Source organism: Heptranchias perlo, chromosome 2, assembly GCF_035084215.1.
Source record: "Heptranchias perlo isolate sHepPer1 chromosome 2, sHepPer1.hap1, whole genome shotgun sequence".
NCBI lineage: Eukaryota > Metazoa > Chordata > Chondrichthyes > Hexanchiformes > Hexanchidae > Heptranchias > Heptranchias perlo.
Genome location: NC_090326.1, coordinates 27,110,501 through 27,132,761, shown reverse-complemented (window position 1 = coordinate 27,132,761; position 22,261 = coordinate 27,110,501). Strand labels below are relative to the sequence as shown.

Sequence of the window (22,261 nt, the reverse complement as noted above, 5' to 3'; positions counted from 1 at the left end):
ATGGATAAGGTTGCCAACTCTGGTTTGATGTATTCCTGGACATTTTATCACATGACATCCTGCCTCCAATCATCCCGCCCCCAGACTTCTGTTATTGGTCACCCGACACGTCCATCCTCGCCGCGCTCCGCCTTCCCACACCGGTTGGAAAGCGGGCAGACTCTTCCTTACCCGATTGGATGAATCTTGACTGTCAGTCACCTAACAGCCTTTTTTTCTCCCATATTAGTTATTTTTATAACTAATAAATAAAAATGTTCAAAGAAAATTTTAAAAACGCACAATTTTTTTAATGTCCCTATTATTTTTCTCCTGGGTTGCTTACACCAGGAGATGAATCGTTAATTCCTGGAGACTCCAGGACAGCCCTGGAGGGTTGGTAACCCTAATGATTGAAGTGAAAGCACTAAGTGGAGTGGGCCCAGTTGTGGAAGGTGGGTGGGGCCATGTTTTTGTGCTGCTGAAGCCACAGTTGTTCCCGTTAGTGTTCATAAAAGCTCAAGTGTGTGCATTTAAGTGATGTGTTTGCAGATCTGTCATCCCACCATCCCATAGCAGAGTGAACAGCCTGTTTAACTTGGTGACCTCTACTTACACAATGACATGAACGGAATTCGTATTGTATCTCCAAAAACAATTTGATGGCCATTTTCCCACAGTCTGCTCCAAAGTATAAACCTGGCACTTCCACAAACAGGATGTCTTTGATTACCCCAATCACTTTATATGGTTGCTTCTGACAGCAAGCGTTCTACCGGAGATGATGGAGCCAGGACCATTGGAGGCACCAAAAGGCCAGTTGGGATGGAGTTTTCTGAGGTGCTTCTGACAGCTGTTGCTGATACCACTTGACTCGGAGTCTGCTGTCTTGCCTTTCACCATTGCTGACCTATATGGACCTTTCCCCAAAATCCTAGCTAGACGGATAAATGCAACTTTGCTTGTGTTTGGCACTTTTCGGGGCAACAGCACACGCGCAATTCCAGCACATCTGTGGTTATCCCATTGATGCAGAATTCACGTCACGGTACAAAGAAGCAGAATCGGCAGCAAGGGGACTGGTTTCAATAGAAGCACTTCAGTGATATAAATGAAATCTGAATGTTTAGAATTGGAATCCAGCTTTAGGCATCAGTCTAAACAAGTACAGAGAACTCCCTTGGAAGTTTTCACCTATAAACACTTCATACAGGAGTGTTAAAAATGTTAAAAGGATTAGATTGGGTAGATACAGAGAAACTATTTCCTCTGATGAGGGAATCAAGAATGAGGGGACATAACCTTAAAATTAGAGCTAGGTCATTCAGGAGGGAAATCAAGAAGCACTTTTTCACACAGAGGGTAGTAGAAATCTGGAAATCTCTGCTTCAAAAGGCTGTGGATGCTGGGGGACAGTTGGCGCTTTCAAGACTGAGATCGATCGATTTTTGTTAGGTAAGGGTATCAAGGGACTTGGAGCTCAGGCGTGTAAATGGAGTTGTGGTACAGATCAGCCATGATCTGATTGAGCAGGCTCAAAGAGCTGAATGGTCTACTCCTGTTTCTATGTTCCTAGGAATGTCATTGATGGCAGTACTGCTTTACCCTGGCTCTCTCATTTAAAGATGTGACCCACTAAGACCCAAAGCATCAGAGCCCCACATGCTCATGGAGTTTGTAAGCTGCCATCAGGTTCTATTTAAATCTAGTTGCACAAAACCAAATTGTTATTCCCTTCTTCCCATGACTTGTTGATTTCCAGCTTGCAACAGGCCTGCGGGTAGAAATGAAAATTTTAATAGGAGATAGCAGTAGACTAAGGTTGTGGGTTTCTATTTGAGTGCTGTTACCTGGGACCACTAACATGAAATGTGAATGTGCCTTATAACTGTCTATAAAAGATGACTGCAGGCTCTGAACCAGCTTGTACCTAATAGAGAAAACGCTCCCTCAACGTCTGGTTTCCAAACACTAATTAATTTTATCACTTTGCAAACACAATAAAAAGAATCCGTTTCAAAGTGGATGTTTTCCATTTACCTAATAGCAGCATTAACTGCTTCAGACAGATTGCTGTTAGTCGTTTGTCGCCAAATGGAGGTGTGAGGAGGCTGCCTGCTGTGACTCAAACATTAAAAACTAGGGAGTGCTCAATTTGTTGTTTCTTTTGAAGATAGTGAAGGATGGCCCCTAATGGACAGATCACTCCCATCTTTCTTTTGAACGTGAGCTGAAGTCCATTCTGCTGAAATTCAACAAAGAAGCCCTTCCTTTGGCATGTCCATTTGACGGCCAGTAGCGGAGAATGCCTAACGTCAGCAAGTGGCACAATGGGGGTAATTTTGACTCTGTGCGATAGTGTAAAATGGGTGATAGCGAATCGGCAGCCCGTTTTACATCTCTCCCAATTTTTTATCTCCAATGGAAATAAAAATCGAGAGATATAAAATGGGCTGCCGATGCGCTATTGCCCATTCTACATTATCGTGCAGAGTCAAAATGATCCCCAAACATCCCTGCAAAGCAGTTGCTGCCTCCTGTTACAACAACAGAAGATGCTGGAAATAAGCACCTGTGAAGGGGAAAAGGTGGATTAACATTTTGGGCGCAGTTTCTGACAATGGGTTACATCTGAAAAGCTAACCCATCTTTTCTCTTTACAGATGCTGAGGAGCCTACTGTGCATTTCCAGCACTTTCTGTTTTTGTTCCCTGTATTTGCTGTTTTTTTAAATCTCTTTTTAAAAAATTTGTACTGTCTCCTGCCAGGTGAGTGGGATGAAGCCACAGGGAAATGCAGCTTTCTGTGAAAATAGAATGATGTAGAAAATTATGCGTGTAGTTCCAGGAAATATTTTGAGTATTGTTGGAGCCAAGAATTTTCAAGGTGATTTTCTCACTGGATAACAGAACGTACAGACCAGGAAGCACAATGACTGGTCCAAATCAGGACCTCTAATGCATTTTAATTGCACCACCAACATAGCTGGAAGCCTTTGATGCCTCATTGTCACATTTACTTTACACTCAAAACCAGGAAACAATAGTTTCTTAAAAAAATACATTGAGCTGTGTTGAAGGAAGTTGTTGTGACAGATACCAGAACTTTGTGAAACAACTAGACTCTCTCATAGACTGTCTCTTAAGCAGCTTTTATTTTAAGTCTGATTCTGAGAGCTTGGCCTCCGTGAGCTGCTGTTTACACGATTATACTCTAGTTTCATATACTGGTGGCAGACTTTCAAAACCTGGATATCCAAGTCTGCCTCTTGTCTATGGAAACTGGATTTAACAAGCATGAAGGCTGGGAGATGGCTCAGGACTTTTGGAATCCAAATTAAAAGATCAATCTAAAAGATCTTTTCAACGGTTGGGTTTTTAAACTCTTCGTGTGGGGGGGAGGGGTTCCCCTCGGCACATATGGATATACTGCTGAACCCCCCCCCCACCATCCTAACTCTGTGTGTGGGGTCCCCTCGGCACATATGGATATACTGCTGAACCCCCCCCCCCGTCCTAACTCTCTGTGTGTGGGGTCCCCTCGGCACATGTGGATATACTGCTGAACCCCCCCCCCATCACCATTCTAACTCTCTGTGGGGGGGTTCCCCTCGGCACATATGGATATACTGCTGAACCCCCCCCCCACCATCCTAACTCTCTGTGTGTGGGGTCCCCTCGGCACATGTGGATATACTGCTGAACCCCCCCCCCATCACCATTCTAACTCTCTGTGGGGGGGTTCCCCTCGGCACATATGGATATACTGCTGAACCCCCCCCCCACCATCCTAACTCTCTGTGTGTGGGGTCCCCTCGGCACATAGGGATATACTGCTGAACCCCCCCCCCCGTCCTAACTCTCTGTGTGGGGGGGGCCCCCTCGGCACATATGGATATACTGCTGAACCCCCCCCCCCCATCCTAACTCTCTGTGGGGGGTCCCCTCGGCACATATGGATATACTGCTGAACCCCCCCCCGTCCTAACTCTCTGTGTGGGGGGGGGCCCCCTCGGCACATATGGATATACTGCTGAACCCCCCCCCCCCATCCTAACTCTCTGTGGGGGGTCCCCTCGGCACATATGGATATACTGCTGAACCCCCCCCCGTCCTAACTCTCTGTGTGGGGGGGGGCCCCCTCGGCACTTGCGGATATACTGCTGAACCCCCCATCCTAACTCTCTGTGGGGGGGGGGGCCCTCGGCACATATGGATATACTGCTGAACCCCCCGTCCTAACTCTCTGTATGGGGGGGGGCCCTTGGCACATATGGATATACTGCTGAACCCCCCGTCCTATCTCTCTGTATGGGGGCCCTCGGCACATATGGATATACTGCTGAACCCCCCACCCCCGTCCTAACTTCCAAACTTTGTGTCTGCGGTCCAAAGAAAACAGCACCAATGTTGCAGACAAACATTTTTATCAGCATACAGCAACAGAAGAAAGGTTCTAGTAGGTTCCCAGACAGACAGAAATTGCAAAACCCCGTGCGTAAATGGGGTTACGGCGCAATTCTGGTGCAGAAAAGATTTACTAGGATGCTACCGGGACTTGATGGTTTGACTTACAGGGAGAGGTTAGACAGACTGGGACTTTTTTCCCTGGAGAGTAGGAGGTTAAGGGGTGATCTTATAGAAGTCTATAAAATAATGAGGGGCATAGATAAGGTCGATAGTCAAAATCTTTTCCCAAGGACCTACTCCGTTAATGGTAGGGTGTTGGGGAGAGTTATAGAACAAAGAGATCTGGGAGTACAGGTTCATAGCTCCTTGAAAGTGGAGTCACAGGTGGATAGGGTGGTGAAGAAGGCATTCGGCATGCTTGGTTTCATTGGTCAGAACATTGAATACAGGAGTTGGGATGTCTTGTTGAAGTTGTACAAGACATCAGTAAGGCCACACTTGGAATACTGTGTACAGTTCTGGTCACCCTATTATTGAAAGGATATTATTAAACTAGAAAGAGTGCAGAAAAGATTTACTAGGATGCTACCGGGACTTGATGGTTTGACTTATAGGGAGAGGTTGGATAGACTGAGACTTTTTTCCCTGGAGAGTAGGAAGTTTAGGGGTGATCTTATAGAAGTCTATAAAATAATGAGGGGCATAGATAAGGTAGATAGTCAAAATCTTTTCCCAAAGGTAGGGGAGTCTATAACGAGAGGGCATAGATTTAAGGTGAGAGGGGAGAGATACAAAGGGTCCAGAGGGGCAATTTTTTCACTCAAAGGGTGGTGAGTGTCTGGAACGAGCTGCCAGAGGCAGTAGTGGAGGCGGGTACAATTTTGTCTTTTAAAAAGCATTTGGACAGTTACATGGGTAAGATGGGTATAGAGGGATATGGGCCAAGTGCAGGCAATTGGGACTAGCTTAGTGGTATAAACTGGGCGACATGGACATGTTGGGCCGAAGGGCCTGTTTCCATGTTGTAACTTCTATGATTCTATGATTCTATAAGTTATGGCAGAGTGGGAGCAGTTGCTCGGAGATTCCTGGCCTATCTCTCACACTGACAGTATCTGGTGCACGTCTATGTGATGAATAAGATGCAGAGAAACTCAAACTCAAAACATCAGTAAAAATCTCATGGCATGAGAATAGAATTTGACTTGGTCAGTCTCCATAAAACAATGGCCCTGTTGATAATTGCTATTCGATCCGTGGGAGCTAATATTATTTCAATCCTTACTTCAATATCAATCTTCTTTAAAGCAATTACATTGCACATTTACATTCTCAAATGTTCTCACATTATTGATTTCCCTTCTTTTTTTTCCTGAGGAGTTTTTATTGAGTTTTTCCCATTCAGAGTAGTTTAAACACAGCTCACCAAGCTTTTTTGTCCCACTTCTTCCCCTCTTTGCTCCTGAAGATAGTGACTCGTGCTGTGGTATTGCTTCCACAAGCACTGGCAACTAACCAGTCCTTCACCCAAATGAGGACTCCTTATGTGTAAGACTAGACAGTGAGCACCAGAAGGTTTTTCAACAGATGGCTCCATCCTGTCTTCACTCACACATGTGACCACACACACTTTCAATAACACCAGACCCATTTTAAAGAAAGAACAAGTGAAAGAGAGAGAGAGAGAGAGAGAGAGAGTGGGCACCAGCCACAGATATAGACTGGGACATAAGGTACACATAGTATGTATGGGGGTAATTTTAACTTTTGGTGATAGTGTAAAACAGACAATATCGGATTGTCCGCCCATTGTACACCTCTCCCGATTTTGATTTCCATTGACTTTATATATATATATGTATAAAATGAGTGTATGCATATATTAGTTCCTTCCCTAATTTGAATAAGCTACTGGCATACAAAAAGCTGACCACTTGGCTGGAAAGTGGAAAAGCAACAACTCTTGAGAAATTGCATCTCACCATTAAAGGGCAAGTTGTGATGGTGACTAATTGCTCATGATGGTAGTCTCAATATATATGAGCAGCGCTTCTACTTTTGATGCTGAAGGGTTGGAGGTTCTGCTGCAGGAGAAGCACCGTAGGAGAGTAGCCACTTACCAGTAAAAGTACATGTGGAGGCTACCTGCAAGGAGGTCCCTGACTAAGTCAAAGGGGTCAACTGGGTCCCATGTACCTGGAAGAAGTTTGCTGATATCAGGAGGAAGGTGAAAACCATATACTCCTTAATTATGCACATTTCTTGTGGGGCCCATCAACCATGGCACAAATGTGTTAGGAACTGCTGCACCCTTTGTGAAGTCCCATTTGAAGCATCATACACAACCATTACCCTTTTGTGCAAACTCATTACGCTAAAGCACAGCTTCCACTAGTGGCTCAAGTGCAGGGCATTGTAGATGGAACATAGGAACAGGAATAGGCCATTCAGCCCCTCGAGCTTGTTCTGCCATTCAATTAGATCATGGTCTCAACCCCATTTACTGCCTTTGCTCCATATCCCTCGATACCCTTACCTAACAAAAAATCTATCAATCTCAGTCTTGAAAGCTTCAGTTGTCCCATCAAGCTTTTGGGGCAGAGAATTCCACATTTCTACAGCCCTTTGTGTGAAAAAGTACTTCCTGATTTCCCTCCTAACTCTAATTTTAAGATTGTGCCTCAGTTTGTTCTGTATTCCCGCAACAGAGGAAGTAGTTTCTTCCTATCTACTCTATAGAATCCCTTCATCATTTTAAACACCTCAATTAGATCACCCCATAACATTCTAAATACAAGCCAAGTTTATAAAAACTTATCCTCATAACTTAACCCTTTAAGCCCTGCTAAGATTGTGGTGAATCTGTTCTGTATCTCGTCCAAGACCAACATATCTTTCCTGAGGTTTGGTGCCCAAAACTGAATGCAGTATCCAGATGGGGTCTGACTAAGGCTCTGTACAACTGAAGCATAACTTCCTCAATTTTGTATTCCAACCCCCTTGAGATAAAGGCCAACATTCCATTAGCCTTTTTGATTACTTTTTGTACCTGTGCACTAGCTTTTAGAGATTTGTGTACATGGACCCTTTGCTCCTCCACAGCCCCTAGTCTCACACCATTAAGAAAATATTCCGATTTGTCTTTGTAAGTAATTTGTTTACAGTTCGGTCTTTAATCAAAAAGGCTAGGAGTATGTCTTGTTCCAAAAGTATAAGGTTTTTATTAAGAAGTTACAAATAAGTAGTAAAGATGTTAAAATATAATAGTGCAAGTTATAAGTACAATTATAAGATGTTGAAATACAACTTGGCAAAGTTTTACACCGACAAGGTTCCCACGTTGATCAGTCCCGAAAGCCCTGTGATAAGATTTTCAGCAGCCCAGTCTTTGCTCCGAGAATATTCTAACATCTATGCTTTATGTCCAGCCTTTTATACCTTAAACACCCATTGGTTCTTACAGGACCTTGAGCCTGCTTTGCGCCTGTATGTCAACCAATCTCACTGCCTCCCAAGCATCCATCTGCTGACTCCTGCATATTCCACAACAATACAGAAACTGCTGTTTCTTATAGTCTTTCTCAGATCCAAGGCTGGTTTCACATCTGACAGAAGGGTAGATTATTCTAGGTCCCAATACTATTCTGTGATATTTACTGTGAAAGGAGGGAGGAGTCAGCAGTTTTAAAATGGAGAACATGACCAAGTTGGCAGAGGACCTGAGAGGGAGGGGGGGACACATGATCGTGATTCAAGATTATGAAGAAATATGTTAGGTGCAAGGAGAGAGAGGTTGCTTCCACTCATTGGCAAGATGGTAAGGAGAGGTGTTTTAAAAGGGCCTAAATGCATCGTTCTTTCAGACACCAGTACAGGAGTGATGGGCCAAATGGCCTTTTTCTTTGTTGTGAAATTCTATGAGGACAAAAAAGGCATGGGAGCAGCGGTGTGACTAGCATTAAAAACATGAAGGCTGCAATATGAACAGTTTGTGGGGGCATCAGAGGCACAAAGGGTCCAGTTCGTTCCTGCTACAGACTGTGTATAACTTGCTCATTTGTGGACTCTAGCTAACTTTCTTACCTCCTGGGAAAAGATCTGCAAAGTTTCTCCAAATGCCAAAGGTGGTTGATCAAAACCTCCAGGATAATTCTCTAACCTTACAATACTGCATTACCCATCTTTGACCAGTTGCTTTCTGTGACATGGTTACAACGAATCACATCACATTTTGAATCACAAGAAAACAATATATCTATTTGTGACAGAGTTTCAATTTTATTTAGTCCAGCTGAAAACACAAAATCACCAGGACACTCAGAGCCCAGCTGTGATCAGACAAAATGCTTTGTGTGTTGATGTATTAATTGCAACCTTGTTTACTTATTTGCCTTGTGAATGGTCAATTAATACTTTTTAATTGCTAAGTCATCAGTATTGATGCAAGTGCTCAGAAGCAAAATACTGCGGATGCTGGAAATCTGAAATAAAAACAGAAAATGCTGGAGAAGCTCAGCAAGTCAGGCAGCGTCTGCGGAGAAAGAAAGAGAGTTAATGTTTCAGGTCAGAACTTGATGCAAGTGCTTCCTGATAGCCTTCTGCTTAGCCATCAGTCTATGGATAGGTACTTGAGGAAACCTTCCCTCCTGGATAGCTGCATTCAAATGGATATATGTATTAAATCTGTCAATCACCCTCTTGTTTCCTGGGATCAAAAGGGCATGCAGTTTTTCTTGTATCGCTGTGCCACAAGTCATGTGACATGGTTTTGTGGCGCTTTTTGAGCCATTATGAATGTACGAGAGTGACAGTTCAGACCCTGGTCCTGGATTAGCATTGTCAATAGTGTTAGTGAAGTGTTGTTTTTTTTTTGTTATTTTTGTACTCAAGGAGATGGTGTTAGTTAAAGGTTCTGTTTTAAACTTTGAAAAAGTGCAAGCTGGTATATTGCCACTGCTTATCTGTTACTTATAATAAACCTGATCTGTAGGTTGTAGCCTAAATCACGATCAGGTAGAACTCATTTGTCCACTATCTGAAGTCCAGGAGATAAGGAGAATGGTCCTGTCACATCCAGTAAGCTAAATACAAGTAACAAGGGTTTCTATTTGATCCCTGGCCAAAGCTGCAGTACCAGGTTTTGGTAAGAGTTTTCCACTTCTGCACAGGCCAACCTGAGAATTTCCTCCTCTTCACTTTAATGGGCGGAAAATCACGGGCTGTTGACTGCCGCGGTGGAAAACCCGACCATTGTGTGTGTAATCCTCTTGAGCTTCCCTGACTTTAAACGCTCCTCCATTGGCAGCCGTGCCTTCAGCTACCTAGGCTCTAAACTCTGGAATTCCCTCCCTAAACTGTCCTATCTTGCACTTACATCCTTCATTGTTGCTGGATCAGTATCCTCGAATTCCACACGGGCTGTAGGAGATCAAGGAGAAGACCCATCACCACCACATTCTCAGTAAATGCAGCGATAGGCAAAAAACACTACACACCTCCCAAGATTAAAAACACACATATCCACACTATAATTGTGTGTGTGAGGAACAGCCCATCCAAGTTCATTCCTTAGAGGCCTCGATATTATAGATATATGCATATATACATGTGTTGTTGCTGCTGAAACCCTCATCCATGCCTTTGTTACCTCCAGACTGGACTATTCCAATGCTCTCCTGGCTGGCCTCCCATCTTCCACCCTCCATAAACTTGACCTCTGCTGCCCATATCCTAACTCGCATCAAGTCCCGTTCTCCCATCATCCCTGTGCTCGCTGACCTACATTAGTTCCTGGCCCGGGAACGCCTTGATTTTAAAATTCTCATCCTTGTTTTCAAATCCTTCCATGGCCTTGCCCCTACCTATCATAACCTTCTCCAGACCTACAACCCTCCGAGATCTCTGCGCTCCTACAATTCTTGCCTCTTACGCATCCCCAATTTTAGTTGCTTCATCATTGGCGGCCGTGCTTCAGCTGTCCTATGGCCTAAGCTCTGGACTTCTCTCCCTAAACCTCTCTACCTCTCTCTTCTCCTGTGAGACTCTCCTTTAAACCTACCTCTTTGACCAAGCTTTTGATCGCCTGTCCTAATATCTCCTCATATGGCTTGGTGTCAAATTTTGTTTGCTAATGCTCCTGTGAAGTGCCTTGGGATGTTTTACTACTTTAAAGGCACTATATAAATGCAAGTCATTGTTGTAAACCTCTCTACCTCTCTCTTCTCCTGTGAGACGCTCCTTAAAACCTGCCTCTTTGACAAAGCTTTTGGTCACCTGTCCTTATGTGGCTTGGTGCCAAATTTTGTTTCATAATGACCCTGTGAAGCATTGTGGAATGTTTTACTATGTTAAAGGCACTATGTTGTTGTTGCTGTTGTAAGGTCACACTTCAGTTCATAGGGAGTATCTGCCCAATTACTCAAGTCCTTGAATATATCTGAGTAAAGCTTAAAAGTATACCGATGACATTTTCATGATCCCCACACCCGGGAATAATTGAATTTGATAAAGATTTTGATGATATAAATTCAGGTTTATTGTAGGGCTAGGGGTTTTTCTCTGTTCCAATATTGAAGCCTTCATTGTCTGTGGTCCTATGGGAGGGACCCAGGAGAAGCAATGAGCCAGATCTGAACTGAAGGAAGTGAGGTCATTGCCAGTGAAGCCAAATTTGGTGTCTTAAGGAGTCTGGTGTGGAGCAAAGGAAATTTCTAGAGGGAGAAAGTACGTACACCACAGATTTCAACCCCTGTAAGAGGGACCGTGTGAGGTCACTAACACGGGGGGAGGGGGAGGTCACGAACACGGGGGGGAGGGGGAGGGGGAGGTCACGAACATGGGGGGGGGAGGTCACGAACACGGGGGGAGTGGGAGTGGGAGGTCACGACCACGGGGGGAGGGGGAGTGGGAGGTCACGAACACGGGGGGAGGGGGAGTGGGAGGTCACGAATACGGTGGGGGGGGAGTGGGAGGTCACGAACACGGAGGGGGGGAGTGGGAGGTCACGAACACGGAGGGGGGGGGAGTGGGAGGTCACGAACACGGGTGGGGAGTGGGAGGTCACGAACACGGGGGGGTGGCGAGGAGGGGAGGTCATGAACATGGGGGGGGGAGTGGGAGGTCACAAACACGGGGTGGGGGGGGTGGCGAGGAGGGGAGGTCATGAACATGGGGTGAAGAGCCTGGGATGGCAACAGCCCAGATTTTTTTTGTGGGGTGCAGTGGAGCCTGTTAAATATACTTGAATTATTCACAGAGCAAGAAGGAGGCCATTCGACAGATTGTGCTTACACTGACTTTTTGAACGATAGCGGGGCTTAGAGGGATTAATTATGAGGACAGGTTGCATAAACTTGATTTGTATTCCCTTGAATATAGAAGATTGAGGGGTGATCTGATCGAGGTGTTTAAAATGATGAAAAGATTCAATAGGGTCGATACGGAGAAATTATTTCCTGTGATTGGGGGAATCAAGAACGAGGGGACATAATCTTAATATTAGAGCTCGATCATTCAGGAAGGAAATAAGGAAGCACTTTTTCACACAAAGGGTGGTAGAAATCTGGAATTCTCACCCACATAAGGCTGTGGATGCTGGGGGACAATTGGAGTTTTCAAGACGGAGATCGCTAAATTTTTGTTGGGTAAGGGTGTCAAGGGATAGGCATCTAAGGCAGGAAAATGGAGTTGTGGTACAGATTAGCCATGATCTGACTGAATGGCGGAACAGGCTCGAGGGGCTGAATGGCCTACTCCTGTTCCTATTAAGCCTATCACAACTTGACCACACTTGAAGGACAGGTCCTCAGAATAGTTAACATCGAGCTCTGGAGAGGGGGTGGAAACGTGCTGTTGAACAATCAAGAGGTTCCAGGTGAAACTTTGTGTTACTTTTGCTCATCCTGTGTATCTGCAAGATCGGGAGACCATGCAGCTTACTGACTCCATGCTGAAATGCAGGATTCCTGTGGCTTGCTGTTTACATTAGTATGGATGTAAAAAAAAAATTCCCTATTCAATGGTTTGTCCATTGGCTCAGACTACTTTTTCCATAACTGTAATATGTGATTGGCCTAAATACAGAACTAATCCCTGCTGACAGTGCTGTGAGCTGTGGGTTTATCAATTTAAATCTGTAATTCTATATATGCATAGGGATTAAGTTAAGAGTGACTTTTGAGTTTATCCGGATTAACTATCAGTGCTTCACCCTGGAACACAAATTTCTCTATACAATGGAGTGGCTAAACATGGTTTTTGTAGAAACTTTGCACCTGAATTTCCCCGATTTACGGTGGGCATGCTGAACGATTTTGGTGTATGGGGAACTGGAACATTCTTGTCACCTGGGCCCGGAATTCCCTCAGAATTGCTCCCGCTCCGCCATCAGAAGTGCAGCGACGTTACGGTGGCAGAGCGGGTGAAGCTCTAAGGAAATTCCCAGCCCTAGTGTCAGCAACAAGCACTCCCCAGGACAGGTATGGCTAGGCCAGATGTAGAATAAAACTTCCTCCAATTTGGCCCAACTACATTTCGTAATCTCCACCTCGGAACCTGCCCCCTCCCCCCCCCCATTGTACCAAGGTGAAGTTTCTATTTCGCATATATTTCACCTTTGGGTGAATTTACCAATTTGTACTGATTTTGTTTTTTCTTTAGTGACTTGATTATTCAACCTCATTTCACGTGGGACTCCTCTAGTCAACAGAGAGAGGAGACCTCCATCTCATCAGTCTGACTCGGATTCAAATCCAATTCCAATGGGTTGAAGATCATGTGGAAACATACTGGCCTCAATATTAACCCTTCTCCCACGATGGGTGGGAGAGGGATCGGTGGTGGGAGGTTAAAAATGAGAAAACGGGGAACGCGACCTGAACACACTGCTTACGTGCCCGTTGCTCTTTTTATGGCGGGGGATATCGTGGTGTCAGAGTGTCCTGCTGTGGAGAGGCGAGACGCTTCATTAACATATTTAAATCAGGCTCTCAGAGTGCATTTGGGAGCCCAATTTAAATTTAACAGTTGTCACATGGGTTTCCCAAGGGCCTTTTCCAGCACTCCTTGTGGGCCAGGAGGAGCAGGAGGGCTCCCCCCGGACCCCCAAGGAAGCCTTCGGCCTCCCCTCTGACGATCGTGGCCGATTCCATACACCCCCTCCCCACAAGCCCCGAACGTCGACCTTTCCTCCCTTCCGATTGCCAAGAACCGTCCCCAAGGGTGCAGGCTCCTGTCGCTGGATTTCCCGCCCAGTGGGCCGGGCAGCCTGTCCATTTGGCCAGCTGCTGGGTGACAAACAGAAGAAAAAAAATTATAATGAGGTCCTGTCGTTAAGTTTGGCAGGACCTCTGCGTCCCCAGCCTCCTCGGCTGCTTTCAGCCTCCCCCGCACCCCTGTAAATATCGGGGCCAAAGTGTCACCAAGTTCCACCTCTACCCTTTCTGGTGAATATTAATTTTACATGAAAAGCTAATGTTGAAAAAGTGGTAGTTAATTTCTGTTTTACAGTCAGCATGGTTTCCTTTAAACATTTTCAGGTGGTGACATGCCTGTTGTCCAGATATCTCTGCAAATGTTGCAGTGAAAATAATGAAAAAGTACAAGTTTACCCACAGTGAGCAGTTCCCAGAGACTGTAATCCAATTAAGAAGAGTTCAGATGGCATCATAATCTTTTAAGAGAGCAGCTTGAGCTGTTTGTTTGTCTGAACCCTGATACTGGATGATTATTAAGTTTGCTGATGTATCATAATTTAAGATGTATAGATAATGGTGAAAATTTATTGTCCCCTCATTGTGTCCGCTTCTGGAATCCTTCGCAGCCTCAAATCTCCGTCTCCACTGAAATTTTCTTGTCTCCCTCTATTTTATTGACTGTACTACGGTCATTACTTCTCTCAACATCTCCCTCTTCTCCTACATTCCAGATATGCCATCCTATCTCTCTGCACCCTTACTGTGTTCAAATCAAGACTCCTCTCACTGCTGCCTGCTTTAACTTATTCTTTCTCGAGACCTTGGATCTATGGGATTCCTTCTTTGTCGGGGCCTTTCCTTCATCCCACAGATTTGGGCTTTTAAACCCAAGCTTGGTGTCATCAAACTACCACTTCTTGGCTTATCTCATTTCCTCTGTTACTTTTCTTTCAACCTTGTTGGTGTCCTGCTCTAATGGGCCTTAATCTGTCACCTTGGGTTTCTAAAAAAAAAGCAGGAGTAAGCTGTACTGTCCGCAGTTAAAACACTTGGGGGGATGGAATTGGGCCATTTAGCACCCGTTTCTTAGGCACTATGCGGACATCAAAGTCCCGAAAATGGGGTCCGAGATGCGCGCGCACACTTCCGATGGGAATTGCGCAGGACGCCATCTTGTTAAGGTGTTTGCATGTACGCCCCTAACGACCATCGGTAGCATGCAGAGTAGGGAGGTTATGACGCGAATCTGTGTGCATCGCTGATTTAAAGGCACCGGTGACATTTTGGAACTCCTCACTCCACCCAATGCCCTGTCTTAACCTCGCATAGCTGAACACGCGTTAAATGGCATGAAGGATCCCCACTAGCACTATTTAAAGGGATGATGAAGTACTTACAGGTTAGTTGCTGGATTACTTCTTCTGGCTGCTGCAATTGTACGTGTTTTTAGTGTTTTCCTATTCTTGTCTAAAGTTTCAATACTCTACAGGGAGTGGTCTGGCTGGTCTTGCAGTACTTTTAGTGGCGTTTAAAATATAGTGCTGAAAAGAGTTGCTTCCAGACATGGGGAGGGCTTCCTCTGGGAACTGAACATGAGAGGGCGAATGAAGAAATGCCTCACAGAGCAGGACAAGCTGCTAGAAGAGGGAAGAGGAGGAGGAGGAGCAGGAGGCCATATCCGCGGAGGGTCTTCAGGGAGCAATTCTCCTACTCAACTTTAGCGACAACCAGTGCATCAGACGTCTTCGGTTCACTAAAGAGGTCGTGACTGAAATTTGTCAACTGCTGCAGCCACAACTGCAGCCTCAAAGCAGAGCAAGGACACCATTGCTTGTAGCTGTCAAGGTGACTGTGGCTCTTAGTTTTTACGCCTCTGGCTCCTTTTAGGCTTCTGCTGGAGACATAAGCAACATCTTGCAGTTTGCAGTGTACTACAGTATAAGGGAGGTCACTGAGGCTCTCTATACAATGAGAAACACATTCATCTCATTCCCTGTGCCATGATAGAGCTGGATTCCTCTATGTTCCTTGACATTACGTGTGGACTTTCTGGCAGGCTTTCCAGTGCACGAAGCATTTGGTTGTGTACGCCCATCAGCCTTCTTCTGTAGCTTGGGCCACTGAAGTCCTCATCTGAATCCTCTGCATCGGAACTAGTGTGGGACCTCACCATCCGGCGAGCTGGCATCTGCGGTATCCGTTCCCCTCGGCCTGGCTCCTGCACACTTGGGCAGATCCCTCCTCTATCCTAGCCTCTAAAGTACATGCAGTGTCAGTCTCTGAGCTGGTGGCTGCCAGTGTAAGATCGAGTGACCGGGTCTCTTGATCATCACTGCCTTCTTCCTCTGCCTCTTCTGACTGGGAAGGTTCCAGTTCTTGGGGATCTGAAATGACAAAGGGGCAAGGGTGGTGAGGGGAGAGGAGAATGTAAGAAGTGCGTGCTTACACCATCTGCAGCTTGTGGATCATAAAAGATTGTGGGATGAGGGAGAAGTGGGAAGAGAGAAAGAGGATTAGGTATGCAGAGACCCTCATCATCGATTCCTCCAGCGCCGCCAGTGGCCATGGCCTCAGCGATGGCCCTTCCCATGATGGCCAGCACTGTCTCCTCCATGGGAGTTAAGATGTGTTGGCGTGCTTGTCCTCCTCCAGTTGTTTCTTGCTGTCTCCTGTTATGCGCCACCTTCTCCTGCAAGAAAGAAGGAAGTGTGTCAGCGATTGTCCTGAAAGATGTTTTGGTGATGTGACTATCCTGGTTCAATAACTACCAGTATGTATGAACTGTGAGTTGGGGTTGTGAAGCTTGCAACAGTGCTATGTCTGTGAGGGTAAGATAAAGCATAGGATTTAAACGGTTGAGTACTGACTGATAGAGCTTTTTGGTAGGTGGGTGAGGGGGTGTGTAATGTGTGGAGCAGTGGATGACGCTAATGGTGCAGTTTGTGGGATATGCTACTTGAAACTTGATCTCACTCACCTTGATAACTCGTGTTAAATCATTGAGCTTCTTCCTGCACTGCATCCATGTTCTTGGAGCTATGCTCCTGGCATTTACCTCCTCTGCTACTTCCTCCCACTGCCTCTTGAGCATATATCTTGAGGGCCTCCTGCCCCCTGTGGATATATGATGCCCCTCCTTCTCTCCACCTCTTGCACCAACGCCTCCAGTGAATCGTGAGAGAACCTTGGTGCACGCTCTCTCACAGGCACAGCCATTCATCAAAGTATTAGAGCACTGAATCACTTCACAAACGACTCCCACCACTTCTTGCAGCCACAATGCACCTCCCTTTTAAAAGGCGCAGGCTGCCTTTAAGAAGCCACTTGCGATATCGGGGCCCCCTGCTGATGCGTGCAGCCAATCAACAGTGCAGGTAGAACTGGTTGCATATAGCAATCATTTAAAACAGCAGGCAGCATGAATGTAACATGCTGCCTGCATCGCAATGACCGGGCGCAGTTTAATCGCGTGCCGCGATCACCCACATGGCCCTTACTTAAAATACCTGGGCGGTATTTTGGAACTGTTGACCACTCTTTACAGAGGTAAAGATCAACTCAAGGATTCCGAAAGCAGATCAAAAATGTTCTGTGCTTGGTATCAAAAAATACAATGCAAAAAAGCAAAATAAATCACTGTTGATTTTTTTCTAGAAAATTCTAAAATGAAATCTAGCCAGTATTCTATTGTAAAGCAAATGTGTTTGGGAAAACATATACAACAGATTGGAAAAAATAACCAGTATTGATTTTCTATTTTACTTTTACAGGAAGATTTCCATTAACAATTTTATTCCTCTCTCAGCTATTTATTCCATTCTTCTTCATATCCCCAGCATGGTAAGCTTGTTTAATTGACACATTTGAATGAACAAAGGGCACATTAGCAAAATGAACCATTAATCTGCTTCTTTCATGGTGCACCCATTACATAGAGAGCGAGAGAGGAAAAAATTCACTGATTTACAAATGTAACCTGAAGGGAAATATTAGCATTAGAAACCTGTATGTTAATATCGAATAAGGGGTATGCACAGACAGCAGTTGACTATGCCTCCTGTTACACATTTTAATGATAGACAAATAATACATTTGCAACTCGCATCGGTAAATTTGCAATTTTTATTTTCTTGTTTTGTCTGGGGCTTCCATATTGCATTCACATTGTCCAAAATAAACATGAGGATTGTTAGTAATTGGTGTATGAAAGTGGTCTAGAGTAATTCTGGGACCAAGCCTGAAGATTGTCTTTCACTCAGCATGTCCTAACAGCTCTATTACACAAGCCCATTGCAGCTTCAGTGAACTGCCTCAGTTTGTTTATGTCTTTGATATCTGGAGTGGGATGCTGCAGAGAGATGGTGTTAGGCCTCCTCCTTAACATATTGAATGGCGTCATGACCGGGTACAGCTGGAGGCAACTGAAAGGTGTTGACGTTTGGTTGCACAGCTTTCTTCAGCTGAAAGTGGTCAGGCCCCTGTAGGGATGGAGGGCCTATTTGGTTCCATTCATGGTGAAATAATGCAGGCAGACCTTAGAGATGATTTGTTGGTAAATTAGCTCCTTGATAGGCTCTGGGTTGTCATTGAGTGATCTTGTGCTCTTGTTTGGTCCCAGTATGCATCAAGTGATGGCATGGATAGAGGATTGGCTAACTAATAGAAAACAGAGAGTATAGGCCCAACCAGCTCAATCTTTCCTCATAAGAAAACCCTTCCATACCCGGAATCAACCTAGTGAACCTTCTCTGAACCGCTTCCAATGCAAGTATATCCTTCCTTAAATAAGGGGACCAAAATGGGTCATTTTCAGGTTGGCAATCTGTAACTAGTGGGGTGCCGCAGGGATCGGTGCTGGGGCCTCAACTATTTACAATCTATATCAATGACTTGGATGAAGGAAGTGAGTGTACTGAACCAGATTTAGTTAACAGCTTAACTGTGCGTGAACATCTATCTAATAGCAATCATAATATGATCGAGTTCAATGTAGTGTTTGAAAGGGAAAAAGGTGAATCAGCTGCGAAGATTCTAGACTTGGAAAAGGCCGACTTCAATCGGATGAGACAGAGACTGTCCACAGTAAACTGGGCAAATCTGTTAATGGGTAAAACAACTGATGATCAGTGGGAAATGTTTAAAGAAACATTTAACGTGATACAGAATCGGTTTATACCCCTGAGGGGCAAGAACTCTACTTGCCAAAAAAAACAGCCATGGACAACGAAAGAGGTAAGGGACAGTATAAGACATAAGGAAAGGGCATACAAAAAGGCAAAAAATGGCACAGATCCTGGCGAATGGGAAAGATACAAAGATCAACAAAGGGTCACAAAACAGATAGTCAGAGCTACAAAAAGAGAGTATGAAAAGAAACTTGCAAGGGATATCAAAACCAATACGAAGAACTTTTATAGTTATATTAGGAAAAAGAGGGTGGTCAGGAGCAGTGTTGGCCCCTTAAAAACTGAAAATGGGGATATTGTCATTGACAATGGGGAAATGGCGGACATATTGAACAATTACTTTGCGTCAGTAATTACAGTAGAAAAAAAGGATAGCATGCCGGAAATCCCAAGAAAACTAATATTGAATCGGGGACAGGGACTGAATAAAATTAATAGAAGGAAAACAACAGTAATGAAGAAAATAATAGCACTAAAGAGTGACAAATCTCCAGGACCAGATGGTTTCCATCCAGGGTTTCAAAGGAAGTAGGTGAGCACATTGCAGATGCCCTAACTATAATCTTTCAAAGTTCTCCAGATTCAGGAACTGTCCCTCTAGATTGGAAAATTGCACATGTCACTCCGCTTTTTAAGAAAGGAGAGAGAGGGAAACCAGGGAATTATAGACCAGTTAGCCTAACATCTGTTGTGGGGAAAATGCTGGAGTCCATAATTAAGGATAGGGTGACTGAACACCTCGAGAATTTTCAGTCAATCAGAGAGAGCCAGCATGGATTTGTGAAAGGTAGGTCGTGCCTGACAAACCTGATTGAATTTTTTGAAGAGGTGACTAAAGTAGTAGACAGGGGAATGTCAATGGGTGTTATTTATATGGACTTCCGGAAGGCATTTGATAAGGTCCCACATAAGAGACTGTTAGCTAAGATAGAAGCCCATGGAATCGAGGGAAAAGTATGGACTTGGTTAGCAAGTTGGCTGAGCGAAAGGCGACAGAGAGTAGGGATAATGGGTGGGTACTCACGTTGGCAGGATGTGACTAGTGGAGTCCCGCAGGGATCTGTCTTGGGGCCTCAATTATTCACAATATTTATTAACGACTTAGATGAAGGCATAGAAAGCCTCATATCTAAGTTTGCCGATGACACAAAGATTGGTGGCATTGTAAGCAGTGGAGATGAAAACATAAAATTACAAAGGGATGTTGATAGATTAGGTGAATGGGCAAAACTGTGGCAAATGTAAGGTCATCCACTTTGGATCAAAAAAGGATAGAACAGGGTACTTTCTAAATGGTAAAAAGTTAAAAACAGTGGATGTCCAAAGGGACCTAGGGGTACAGGTACTTAGATCATTGAAGTGTCATGAACAGGTGCAGAAAATAATCAAGAAGGCAAATGGAATGTTGGCCTTTATATCTGGAGGACTAGAGTACAAGGGGGCAGAAGTTATGCTGCAGCTATACAAAACCCTGGTTAGACCGCACCTGGAGTACTGTGAGCAGTTCTGGGCACCACACCTTCGGAAGGACATATTGGCCTTGGAGGGAGTGCAGCGTAGGTTTACTAGAATGATACCCGGACTTCAAGGGTTAACTTACGAGGAGAGATTACACAAATTGGGGTTGTATTCTCTGGAGTTTCGAAGGTTAAGGGGTGATCTGATCAAAGTTTATAAGATATTAAGGGGAACGGGTAGGGTGGATAGAAAGAAACTATTTCCGCTGGTTGGGGATTTTAGGAGTAGGGGGTACAGTCTAAAAATTAGAGCCAGACCTTTCAGGAGTGAGATTAGAAAACGTTTCTACACACAAAGGCTGGTAGAAGTTTGGAACACTCTTCCGCAAATGGCAATTGATACTAGCTCAATTGCTAAATTTAAATCTGAGATAGATAGCTTTTTGGCAACCAAAGGTATTCAGGGATATGGGCCAAAGGCAGGTATACGGAGTTAGATCACAGATCAGCCATGATCTTATCAAACGGCGGAGCAGGCATGAGGGGCTGAATGGCCTACTCCTGTTCCTATATTCCCATGTTCCTAAATACTGTGGCCAAATTTGCTGCTGATACAACGATAGGTGGAAAAGTAAGTTGTGATGAGGACACAAAGTGTCTGCAAAGGGATATTGATACGTTAAGCGAGTGGGTAATAATTTGGCAGATGGAGTATAATGTGGGAAAATGTGAAGTCATCCACTTTGGTAGGAAGAATAAAAAAGCAAAATATTACATAAATGGAGAAAGACAACAGAATGCTGCAGTACAGAGGGATTTGGGCGTCCTCGTACATGAAACACAAAACATTAGCATACAGGTGCAGCAGGTAATTGGGAAGGCAAATGGAATATTGGCCTTTATTTCAAGGGGGATGGAGTATAAAAGCAGGGAAGTCTTGCTACAACTGTACAGGGTGCCGATGAGACCACACCTGGAGTACTGCGTACAGTTTTGGTCCCCTTATTTAAGGAAGGATATACTTGCATTGGAGACAGTTCAGAGAGGGTTCACTAGGTTGATTCCGGGTATGGAAGTGTTTTCTTATGAGAAAAGATTGAACAGGTTGGGCCGATACTCACTGGAGTTTAGAAGAATGAGAGGAGATCTTGTTGAAACATATAAGATTCTGAGGGGGCTTGACATGGTAAATGCTGAGAGGAAGTTTCCCCTCATAGGGGAATCTGGAACTCGGGGGCATAGTCTCAGAATAAGGGGTCACCCTTTTAAGATGGAGATAAGGAGAAATTTCTTCTCTCAGAGGGTTGTGAACCTTTGGAATTCTTTGCCCCAAAGAGCAGTGGAAGCTGAGTCATTGAATATATTCAAGGCTGAGTTAGACAAATTTTTGATCAGCAAGGGAGTCAAAGGATATGGGGAACAGGCGGGAAAGTGGAGTTGAGGTCAGAATCAGAGCAGCCATGATCTCATTGAATGGTGGAGCAGGCTCAAAGGGCCAAATGGCCTACTCCTGCTCCTATCTCTTATGTTCTTACGTTCTTATGTGATCATATACACCACAAAGTTTGGTGACTGCCATTGCGAGATGAACGGATCTTACCTCAACCTCTCAGTTACTACTGTGGGTGGCTCTTGGTAGAACCGATGTAATCACAGTTTGCTTTCAATTCAGCAGCTGGGATTTGGTTTTGCATTTACACAACTCCAATAAATGAGTCATGAAAATCCTGAAATAACAAATCCCGATATAACAAGGGAATTACTAATAGTTGTGCATATGTGCATTTATGCGAGTGTGTGTGTGTGCTGACGGAGAGGGAGAGAGAGAGAGAGAATGAATGTGCCCATGTTTGGTGGTATAGGAACAGGGATTCGACCTTGACTTTAGACTTGGCTTCATGAATGTCCAACAAGTGCCAAACTAAGTCATGTCCTCACCAGCAGTAGTCGAATCTCCGTACTAACTAACACTCAAATCTGCTGGACACCCAATCGATGCATTTTGTTCATTCTCATCCGGATCACTGTTTGGATGT

General features: G+C 44.6%; 1 protein-coding gene across 18 annotated transcripts in view; it reads left to right on the top strand.

The window, feature by feature from the left end:
- Positions 1-22,261, top strand: part of LOC137335989 (ice nucleation protein-like) — a 489,293-nt gene that overhangs the window by 34,216 nt on the left and 432,816 nt on the right. The gene's annotated exons all lie outside the window — the stretch shown is intronic.